Raw genomic sequence first — 12,254 nt, forward strand, 5'->3', positions numbered from 1 at the left:
ATACTGTCAGGCTCTCAAAATAGTGTGAATTGAGAGTACATGGTCTAGCTACACCCGTGCATATTCTACATCCAACTTACTATTGTAACCAACTGAACTAGTGGGTATTTTTTACCACAAGTGTTGGACCATAGCAGGTTTTTTGTTCATTTATGAGAATTTCACAGGAAATACACTATATATACAAAAGTATGTGGACACCTCTTCAAATGAGTGGATTTGGCTATTTCAGCCACCGACAGTGTATAAAATTGAGCACACAGCCATGCAATCTCCATAGACAAACATTGACAGTAGAATTGCCTTACTGAAGAGCTCAGTGACTTTCAACGTGGCACCGTTATAGGATGCCACCTTTCCAACAAGTCAGTTCATCAAATTTCTAACCTGCTTGAGCTGCCCCGGTCAACTCTAAGTGCTGTTATTGTGAAGTGGAACGTCTAGGAGCAACAACAGCTCAGCCGCGAAGTGGTAGGCAACACAAACTCACATAACGGGGCCGTCGAGTGCTGTAGCACGTAGGACACTCACTACCGAGTTCCAAACTGCCTCTGGAAGCAACGTCAGCACAATAAATGTTCGTCGGGAGCTTCATGAAATGGGTTTCAATGGCTGAGCAGCCGCACACATAAGCCTAAGTTCACCATGCAAAATGCCAAGCGTCAGCTGGAGTGGTGTAAAGCTCGCTGCCATTGGACTCTGGAGCAGTGGAAACTCGTTCTTTGGAGTGATGAATCACGTTTCACCATCTGGCAGTCCGATGAATGAATCATACTTTTGGTCATGTAGTGTTGTTAAGTGATGATAATGATAATGCTGTGTAATCACACTCACACATCATTTGTGAATCCTTCTTTGTGTGTGTGCATGGGTGTTGTGTTACCATGGCAATTATACTTCCATATCACAATAAGAGCTGTGATCTGAGGACGGACATTAGTACTTTGCTGGCAGAGAAGGTTTGTGTCTCCCACAACCTACATTCTAAAGGGTGAACAGTCAATTCTGAGTGAGTGACAATTGCTGGTAAAAAGTGGAGATGTGTTCTTGATGACTCAGGTAAGTAATATAACAACACTTAGTCATAGTAATGATATTTTAATAAAATAGGAGTTATTGTAATGTCTGAAATTGTCTTTCAACAAAAAATGGGGGCCAAATGGACATTTGTCTTCCTGCTGATTGTCTACCACACCAAAGTGTTAGAATCTCAGGGAGAAGGTAGTACAATATATAATAATTTTCAATAGTTTTACTATATTTTGTTAATTTCTAATGTTACACTATCATCAAGTCTACCCTTTTTTCAGTCTGCCCACAGGGAGTGAAGGCTGATGTTGCTACACTTATGGAGGACTCTTTTAGCATACCACCAAAAGGCTTTATGATTATGAAGAAGTTTCTGGATACCGTGGTTCGTGCTTTTTTTTCAGGCACCGACCATATCAGAATTGGCCTGATAAAGTGTAGTAACTCACCACATGTTGTGTTCAGGCTCAATGACCATATGACCAGAAGGGAAATCCTGAAGGGTATACAGTATACACCGTTCTACAACTGGGAGGTAACATACTATATATACTGGAAAGGCCTTGCGGTCTATGATGGCTCTGTTTCAGAAGGGTAAAGGCAGCAGGGCAAGTGAGGGTGTTCCCCAGATTGGGATGGTCATCACAGATGGACAAGCCACGGATCCCTTCGACATGGAAAGGTCAGCAAAGCTGCTGAGGAAACATGGTGTTTCTCTCATGGCCATTGGTATTGAAATCACTTCAAAGCAAGATCTGTTCAAGATCACTGGCACCTGGCAGAGAAGGTGTCCAACACCCCAACAGGTACTTACAGTCACTAGTGAAAGTCTACAGACCCCTTGCACAGTCTTCGCATTTTGCTGCCTTAAAATGATATCCAAAAAGGGAATAAATTAGATGTTTTTCCTACCGATCTACACAACCTACTCTACTTCAAATTTAAAAAAATGTAACTAAAACTAAATTAATACAAAATAAAACAACAATGATGTCTTTATTGCGCACACCCCAGGGTTAATACTTGGTGGAAGCACTTGACAGCCATTACAGCTGTGAATCATTTTGAATGAGATTCTACTAACTTTGCACAAAACCTATGGCAACATTTATCCATTGTTTTTATCAAACTTACTCAAGCTCAGTACGTTTGGTTGGGAATTATTGACGGACAGCAATATTCAAACCTTGTCTCTGAATTTCTCATGAATACGAAAGAGCTCTTAGAAAGCAATGATGGTGTGTCTTTGGCATTTACTTTTGTCTACTATCCCAGGGTTTACAAAAGACTGAGGTGGGATTTCCTATAACTTTTTTACCTGGGCTTTGCTCCTTTCATATTTATTTTGATCCTGACAAACTCCCCAGTCCCTGCTACTGACAAGCATAACATGATGCTGCCTCCAAAATACTTGAAAATACATTGGATTTCACTCCGTGTTGTGTAGTATTGAATTTGACCCAAGTCTGTAGTAAAAGGACATTTCTTTACCATGTTGTCTTGCAGTATTACTTACGGCCTTGTTGCAAACAGAATGGATGATTTATTAACACACGCCTGTGTGCATATGTATGTGTGTGTGTGTGCCTGTGTGTGTCTCTTCACAGTCCGCGTTGTTCCATAAGTAGTGTAGTAGTGTAGTTTTATCTGTTTTTTAAAATCAGATTTTACTGCCTTCTACATCTTAAGTTACATGTTACATGGCTCTTTGTAGTACTGTGCGTTTCCCAGAGTCTGTTCTTGACTTGGGGACGGTGTGAAGACATGCGGAATCAAGACATCTTCGTTAAATGTAAGAATATATATATATATAATAATAAAATAAAATAAATATATTTTAAAGAGTGGAGTAGGAAAAAATATAATTTAATCAAAGTTTTGTTTTATTTATATGGCAACAAAATGTGAAGACTGTGCAAGGAGTGTGTTGACTTTCACTTGGTACTGTACACCAGCCTGGATTGTGAATGAGTAGGATTTTTACCCAGGTTTCCTTCCCCTAAAATTAATGTTGATGACAATTTGAATTTCCAGGTGAAAGCTATGGTCCCTTATTGATGTCACTTGTTAAATCCTGAAAACCCTATACATTATATTTTAAACAATTAGGTAGACTTGCAATTCATGTTTGTTCTGTTAGTCTGTTCCCAGGGAGCTGCCATCAATATCATGATTGTTCTGGAAGACAGATCCCAGAGCATCAGCTCTCAGGAGCTTGAGCGTATCAAGGACTTCCTCAGATCACTGCTCCTACCTGGGGCAGGACCAGGTTTGGGTGGGCCTGGTTCCATACAGTTGACATAGTGATGTGGCTGCATTCAATGTCAGCACTTCCTGAACAACAGGGAGATCCTACAGTACATCTGGGATCTGAAAGTCACACAAATGGTTCTGCCACAGAGACTTACCCACACCGCGAAATTATGAGTGGGACTGACGACGGTGTGAGAGGAGTGAGAGGAGAGGAGAACAAATTACTAAGTTTGGGTTGGTAATCATGGGCAGTGAGCGCCATGAGAAAAGTGTCTCTTTCGAGGAGCTGAAGAATCTTAGTGTCTCTGTATGCCATCGGGGGTTCCAATTTATCAGTGATGGGTCTGATTAAAATAACTGGTTGTCCCAAAAATGTGTTCTTCGTCCAGAACTTCTCAGGCCTGCAGGAGATCTCTGAACATATCAGCCAGGAGATCTGTAGCTCATCACAGGACAGTAGACAACATGTTGTCTACATGCCACCACTAGGTAACCTGCTTAGTCCTGCATGAACACTGCCCTTCTTATTATCTCATCTTTGTCCACAGCAATCCAAGTCTTTATCACAATTACTTCCATTGAAGAGCTGAATCTCATCATTATGTCTCCCATGAGTAACGTTAGTAACGTTAGTAAACCCATGTGGATTTTGATTGTCACCCTTCTGGTTCTTAATGAGTTTTCATAATCATAATGTGTTCATTACAGAAGACCACAGCCAGGTGCAAGCCCAAAAAACCAGGCCAACAGCAACTTTCAGCAGAATATCCAGATATCTCTCCCAGTCCCAGCTAGAAAACATCAAAACATTTCCCCAAATTAGCCTCATTTTTACAGTATATCTACACTAATACAAAATAATGGTTTCATCTTCACCTTGGGTTATCATCATACGTTTCTCTCAGTCAAGACCAACGTTCATGTTTGGAGGAGATATTGTTGTAAAAGGAAAGGAAAAGTACTTCATTAGAATTCTACAGCAAGCACCACATGCTGGACACTTGTAAATGAAATACAAACAAGTAAGACTATTATTCTCTTCCTTCAATAGATTTCTCTTGAAAATGAAATATTTAAAAAGTACAATGGTTTTTCAACTGCATTATTTGTCAACTGAAGGGGACGACAAAGCCTGATATGTGATAGACCATCACAGATTCACTATCAGCTGACACGCGTTGAATGCATTGAGGACTGAGGTGTACACCGGGACATGCTGGTCTCCTGCTATGCATCAGTACCAGTCTGTGTCGTTCATCTCCAGGTGTCTCATTGTCACAGTGAAGGTGCGATTCTCCCTATCGATAAGCAGGTTGACGCGGTCCTGAGACACTTGTTCTCCCTATGCAGTGAGGTAGGAGCTTCGGTTCGCAGCAGCTGTCCCGTTCTTACACAACATCTTCTCACTCTCTTCCAGGATATTGCTATAGAGACACTTAGCTGTGATGCTGTCCCCATTCTTACCAGACACCATGTTGCTCCTTACTGACACACCTCGGAAGCCTGGAGTATGGAAACACAGAAACGATACACACAAAGCAAGCGTACTCTTGAGGATCACACAGAGGTGTTAATGAGATCTTATTCTGAAAGAGGAACTAACATCTGTAGATTAACTAGACATATAGCTGCGAGAAGCAATGAACAGGGTTCACAGGATGACAGAAAGGACAAGATTTGTTGGACAACAAAGCAAGCACTCTATCATGTAGGAACCAAGATTTGCATATCAAATTTCATGGCCCCATGTCCATTGGTTCAGTTCTTATAGCCCTGGTGTGATATGGTGCCATCTAGTGGTGTAGTGTGTCGGTCTTTGAATAGCGCAGCTAATCATTCTCAAATTCATTAGAGACTAATTCATTGAGTCTATATACCAAATCTGGAGTCAATGTGACTTCTGGTTGATGAGAAGAAGAATTTTAAAGTATTTTTAGCATTAGCATATGTACTAATGTGCATCTATTGGTACAGTGTGGCTATATTTGAATGCAGCAACAATCCAAAATCTGGAGTGAATCTGATGTACGGTTCATGAGGAGAAGATGATTGTAGATGATCTTGAGGATTAGCGTTACATATGCAAAGACTTACTTAATCGTTTCCTTGTTTTTTTTTACAGATCAATACCAAATTCAGTGTGGTTCATATTTTAGGGACATCTGTGACAGAGATGAAAATGTTCAAGTTGATAAGCCACTGTGGAGTGGATTTACACTGGTTTAAATTGACACATAAAATCAGATTTCTGATTTGTCAATAACTCAGCCATCTTTTGACCAATCCCTTACCTTTTCTGAAACTAAGTTAAGGAATGTACCATGGGCCTACATTCCAAATTTGGCCCTATGGTTCATGAAGATTTAAAAATATATTTTTAGCATATTTTAGCATGTATCTACTGATATGCATCAACGTTATTTTTCAAACTCTTTAGTGACTATTGTGTTAACCCCAAATTTGGAGTGATTCTGACTTTTAGTCCATGAGAAGAAGATTTTGTATGATTATTTTACATTACATAGACAAAAAAGGGAATTGTTAATAGTTTCCTTTAAAAAAACAATTATGGACACAAAATTGGATTTCCTGATTCATCAATAACTAAGCCATCTCTTAACCAATCACTTTTCTTTTCTTAAACTAAGTTAAGATATGTACCATGGGCCTACATATAACATTATTTGGACATATGGTTCATGAGAATACACTTTTCAAAGGTTTTCCAACATTTCCAAAATCTATCCTGATGGACCAAATTTGTTCAGCATGAGGAAAGGCACCTACATACAAAGTTTCAAGTCTCTAGGTCAAATGGGTCGGCGCGTAGGAGTGTTTAAGTGAGACTGCCTAAAACAGCGCCACCTATAAGCCAACCAGTACCATTCTTTTTGACCAAGTTACTCATAGCCTCTAGTTTCTGTGTGCCAAATTAGAAAAAAAGTTAATTGATTCTTGAACTATTTGACCATGTCAAGGAAACAAATAATCTAAGAATAACAATAGGTGTGAACCCCTAATAAGTACTATATTACCTGCAGTGACAGTCAGAGACAGAGATGCCATGTAGCAGGGGGTTCCTCTGTTGTCCACAACACACACATTCTCTCCTGTGTCCTGAGTCTGCAGGTTCTGCATGGTTAAAGTGAAGACAGTCTCAACCTCAACAGTGAAGAGGCGACTCCGGGATGCTGGCCTTCTAGGCAGAGTTGCAAAGAAAGAGCCATATCTCAGACTGGCCAATAAAAATAAAAGATGAAGATGGGCAAAATAACACAGACACTGGACAGAGGAACTCTGCCTAGAAGGCAAGCATCCCGGAGTCGCCTCTTCACTGTTGACTTTGAGACTGGTGTTTTGCGGGTTCTATTTAGTTTCAGAAGAAAGTTCTTTGTTTCTGGCCATTTCAAGCCTGTAATCGAACCCACAAATGCTGATGCTCCAGATACTAAACTAGTCTAAAGAAGGCCAGTTTTATTGCTTCTTTATCAGAACTACAGTTTTCAGCTGTGCTAACATAATTGCAAAAGGGTTTTCTAATGATCAATTAGCCTTTTAAAATGATAAACTTGGATTAGCTAACACAACGTGCCATTGGAACACAGGAGTGATGGTTGCTGATAATGGGCCTATTTACACCTATGTAGATACTCCATAAAAAAAATCCAGAGCCTCCGTTTCCAGCTACTGTAGTCATTTACAACATTAACAATGTCTACACTGTATTTCTGATCAATTTTATGTTATTTTAATAGACAAAAAAAAAAAAATCTTTCAAAAACAAGGACATTTCTAAGTGACCCCAAACTTTTGAACGATAGTGTATGTATGGACTTATTTAAGTGAAATTGAACACACTATTCATGTCTTTGCAGACACAAACAGGAAAGAACTTTAAGGGACACAAGAAACAGGTAAATCAACATGTCTCTGCATTTGTATTTATTCCTCATTTAAATGTCCAAAATTAATGGAACATGACAATGTGTGTCATTTTAATAATTTTACCACCCTCGGGATGCAGTCTGCCTTGTGATCCATATAATCTCCAGTATGTCAGGTCTATGGAAGACACCTTACCGAAATTATATTCAAATGTTTATAGCTCTTCAGTTCTGTTATAAAGATACACATCTTACCTGAAGATGTATGTTTATGTACAACATGTTTAGAGTCACATTGCTTTTTCCTGTACTTTTAATTCAGTAATTGATTTGTTCTGTAATGTTAGCTAATTACACGTGATTTCTATTTACTGTATATGTGCTCAAATGATGACAATTCATTTGAATGGTTTTTCATGATTTTGCAGCCACAACAGAAGAAATTGTGTTATGCTTCTTGTATTTTATTAATCTGTTCTCTAGCTTACTGCTATTGCTACAATTCGTTTTGGTTGACATTAAAGCAATCTTACAGTATTTTTTTTATATAGATCTTGATTTATCACTAGCTCCATCATCTCTCCTTCCACAGGTCTGATATCTGACAGGAGAGAAGAGAGAGAGAGGGAGGGAGTAGCTTTGTAACAGTGATGATTTTGTCAGGGTAACACGTGAAAAAGAGTATGTTCAAAACATATTTATTTGATACATTTATTTTGTAGGAGAAAGACACATTCTAAAGTTGAAGGAGGACAGCACTTACTATTCCCAGATTGATAGATGTTCACTGCAGCCAAAACAACAATCACCAACAGCACCATGGCCAACATGGTGTGAATAGGAGCATGCTAAGGCAGGTTTTAGAAAATTGATTAAAACATACAACCATGACCATATCACAACTTCTGACCACAACCACAAAACCTCTCACCACAAGCACAAAAATACAGACCAAAACCACATCGCACAACCAAAACCACACCTACAAAACTACTGACAAACACACAACTTTTGACAACATAACTACTGACCACACAACTTCTGACCACAACCACACAACTGCTGACCACAACCACACAACTGCTGACCACATCGAGTGACCACAGCCACACAACTACTTACCACAAAACTTCGGACCACAAGCACAAAACTGACTACAAGCACAAACCTTTTGACCACACAACTACTGACCACACAACTACTGACCACAGCCACACAACTTCTGACCACATTTGGGGAACAATGCCAAACAACCACTGACCATAACCACACAAATTCTGACCACAAACACACAACTACTGTACACAACCACATAACTTCTGAACAAACAACTACTGATCACACATCTAAATCAACATAACTACCGACCACCACAATTACTGACCACAAGCACCTATCCACAACTACTGATCACAATTACTGACTACTCAACTGATCTCAACTACTGACCACTCAACTACTGACCACAACCACACAACTTCTGACCACACAACTACTGACCACAACCATAAACCTACTGACCACAACCACACAACTCCTAACCACAACCACACAACTTCTGACCAACCACACAACTTCTGACCACAAGCACAAAACTCCTGACCACAAGCACACACCTTTTGACCACATAACTACTGACCACATTTGAGGACCTTTGATCACTCAACTACTGACCACAATGCCACAACTTTTGACCACACAACTACTGCCCACTACCACATAATTTCTGACCAGAACCACACAACTTTTGACCTTATAACTACAGACCACACAACTACTGACCACAACAACACCACATCTGACCACAACCACACAATATCTGACCACAACCACAGAACTGCTGACCACATCTAGTGACCACAACCACACAACTACGGACCAAGACCACACAACTACTGACCACTCATCTAAATCACCATAACTACTGACCACCACAATTACTGACCACAAGCACCTAGCCATAACTATTGACTATATATACTGACAACTACTGACCACAATTATTGACCACAACCACCGACCACACAACTTCTGACCACAACCACACAACTGCTGACCATATCTAGTGACCACAACAACACAACTACTGACCACAACCACACAACTTCTGAACACACAACTATTTACCACACAACTATTAACCATAAATACTAACCACCATAATTAGACCAGAACTACACAACTACTGATCACAACTACTGACCACACAACTGCTGACCATATCTAGTGACCACAACAACACAACTACTGACCACAACCACACAACTGCTGACCATATCTAGTGACCACAACAACACAACTACTGACCACAACCACACAACTGCTGACCATATCTAGTGACCACAACAACACAACTACTGACCACAACCACACAACTGCTGACCATATCTAGTGACCACAACAACACAACTTCTGACCACAACCACACAACTGCTGACCACATCTAGTGACCACAACAACACAACTACTGACCACAACCACACAACTTCTGAACACACAACTATTAACCACACAACTATTAACCATAAATACTAACCACCATAATTAGACCAGAACTACACAACTACTGATCACAACTACTGACCACACAACTGCTGACCACAACTATTGAACCACAACTACTGTGCACAAAACTACTGAGCACTACTGTGACCACAACTGCTGCTCTGGTCTGCACTAGCTCTGGTTCAGCTCTGGTCCTGGGCATAGCTAGCTAGCTCTGCATTGCACTAGCTCTGGTCTAGCTCTGATCTGCGCTATAAATTATAACTATATACATTTGCATAATATCCCACCAACAGTAACTCTTAAATCATTCCAGCTACATACACCAAACCAACTTTGACATGTTCAGGCTATCCTAACTTCAAATTATTTAGAACTTGTATCAACTAGAACTATATACATTTGCGTAAAATAACTCAGCAACATTCTTTCTTGAACCATTCAAGCTGAAGCCACCAAACCAACTTTCACATGTTCACGCTGTCTTAACTTCAAATTCTTATTTTTTTTCTAAATCATCTATCACTATATACATTTGCATTAAAAACAACACCAACAGTAACTCTTAAACCGTTCAAGCTTGATACAACAAACTGACTTTAATATGTTCAGGCTATTCAAACTTTTAATCTACCTACTTTTTCAACTATAACTAGTCACCACCATTACTACTGCAGACAGTATCAACACTATAATGTTTTTCTAAACCATACATACTTTAAAACTGCTTTGCTTTAAATACTAAAGTAAAACTTTTTAAATACCAACCACAAAAAGTAATTTTAAAGAGTGAAAGCAAGTCCCATCATTTGTACTCCATGTACAATTACCATCTAGTTATATATTCAGAACGGTATTTATTGCCATTCTCTGACACATACACACTAAAGATCATATTTGTACTTCTACAGAATAGTTGGTGACGTTTTAAGTTCCGTCCTGATTGAATCCTTTCCCCACTCGAGCATTTATATGGTATCTCACCAGTGTGAGTCCATCTGTCTTTTAAGTGCATCAGCGTAGACAAAGCTCTTCCCACAGTCTGCACAGTGATGAGATTTCTTCCCTGCATGAGTCCTCTGATGTGTTTGCATAACATATTTATTGGTGAAGCTCTTGCCACATTGCGGGCATGTGGCTGGGGTCACCCGTAAACTCCCTCTTTTATAGGCTTTGATTTTCCCAGTCTTCAGCATTTCAATGTAATCTTTAGGGTGGTCCCTCTTCAGGTGCCCAAGGAAAAAGCGTTCTATGGTGAAGCCGATTGCACAATGGGGGCAGGAGTAGAAGGTCACCTCTTAAAAGCCACCTAAAGGAAAGACAGAACTTATCAAATTAATTACAGTTTACTTCATTATAGACCCATAGATAATGAGCAATGAAACACATTATTATATTTCTACACTGTCATGGACATTTTATACATGTGCTTTTCTTATAAATAATTTCAGTGTTCTATTCATGTGCTGTTCTATAAATCAATTTCTGTGATCATGTGAGTCATGTGTCCAAAGGGGAAATTACCAGCCCCCTGGTGCCCTTATATAAATATGCAAATACATTTTATTCAGATGCCTGCCTGTAAAAGGAAAAAAGAGATGTTGGTAATGGTTGACAGTTACTCCAGAAGATTTGAAGTTTTCCCCACCTCGAGTGATATGTGTATTCCTCTTGTTTTCTTTGTCTGTCTTGCTTCAATAACACATTTTACCAGATTGGGTCTGCTGGATGGTCAGGATTTCTCCCTAAGGATTAGCCCTTTGACTCCCTGACCTGTAACACTGCAGTGAGATCGCCAAGATGATAGGGCAGTATAAGACAATTTGGAGGGTTGTGTATTTCCCACATGTGTATTTCCCACCATGAAACATGGAGGAGGAGGTGTTATGGTGTGGGGGTGCTTTGCTGGTGACACGGTCTGTGATTTATTTAGAATTCAAGGCACACTTAACCAGCATGGCTACCACAGCATTCTGCAGCAATACGCCATCCCATCTGCTTTGGGCTTAGTGGGACTATCATTTGTTTTTCAACAGGACAATGACCCAAAACACCTCCAGGCTGTGTAAGGGCTATTTTAACAAGAAGGAGAGTGATGGAGTGCTGCATCAGATGACCTGGCCTACACAATCCCCCAAACTCAACCAAATTGAGATGGCTGAGAGAATTGCAAGAGTGTGCAAAGCTGTCAAGGCAAAGGGTGGAAGAATCTCAAATCTAAAATATATTTTGATAAACACATTTTTGGTTACTACATGATTCCATATGTGTTATTTCATAATTTTGATGTCTTCACAATTATTCTACAATTTAGAAAATAGTAAAAATAAAGAAAAACCCTTGAATGAGGTGTTCTAAAACTTTTGACAGGTAGTGTACAGTGCCTTGCGAAAGTATTCGGCCCCCTTGAACTTTGCGACCTTTTGCCACATTTCAGGCTTCAAACATAAAGATATAAAACTGTATTTTTTTGTGAAGAATCAACAACAAGTGGGACACAATCATGAAGTGGAACGACATTTATTGGATATTTCAAACTTTTTTAACAAATCAAAAACTGAAAAATTGGGCGTGCAAAATTAT

The sequence above is a fragment of the Oncorhynchus mykiss genome, chromosome 5, assembly GCF_057628025.1.
Source record: "Oncorhynchus mykiss isolate SJ-2025 chromosome 5, ASM5762802v1, whole genome shotgun sequence".
Classification (NCBI taxonomy): Eukaryota; Metazoa; Chordata; class Actinopteri; order Salmoniformes; family Salmonidae; genus Oncorhynchus; species Oncorhynchus mykiss.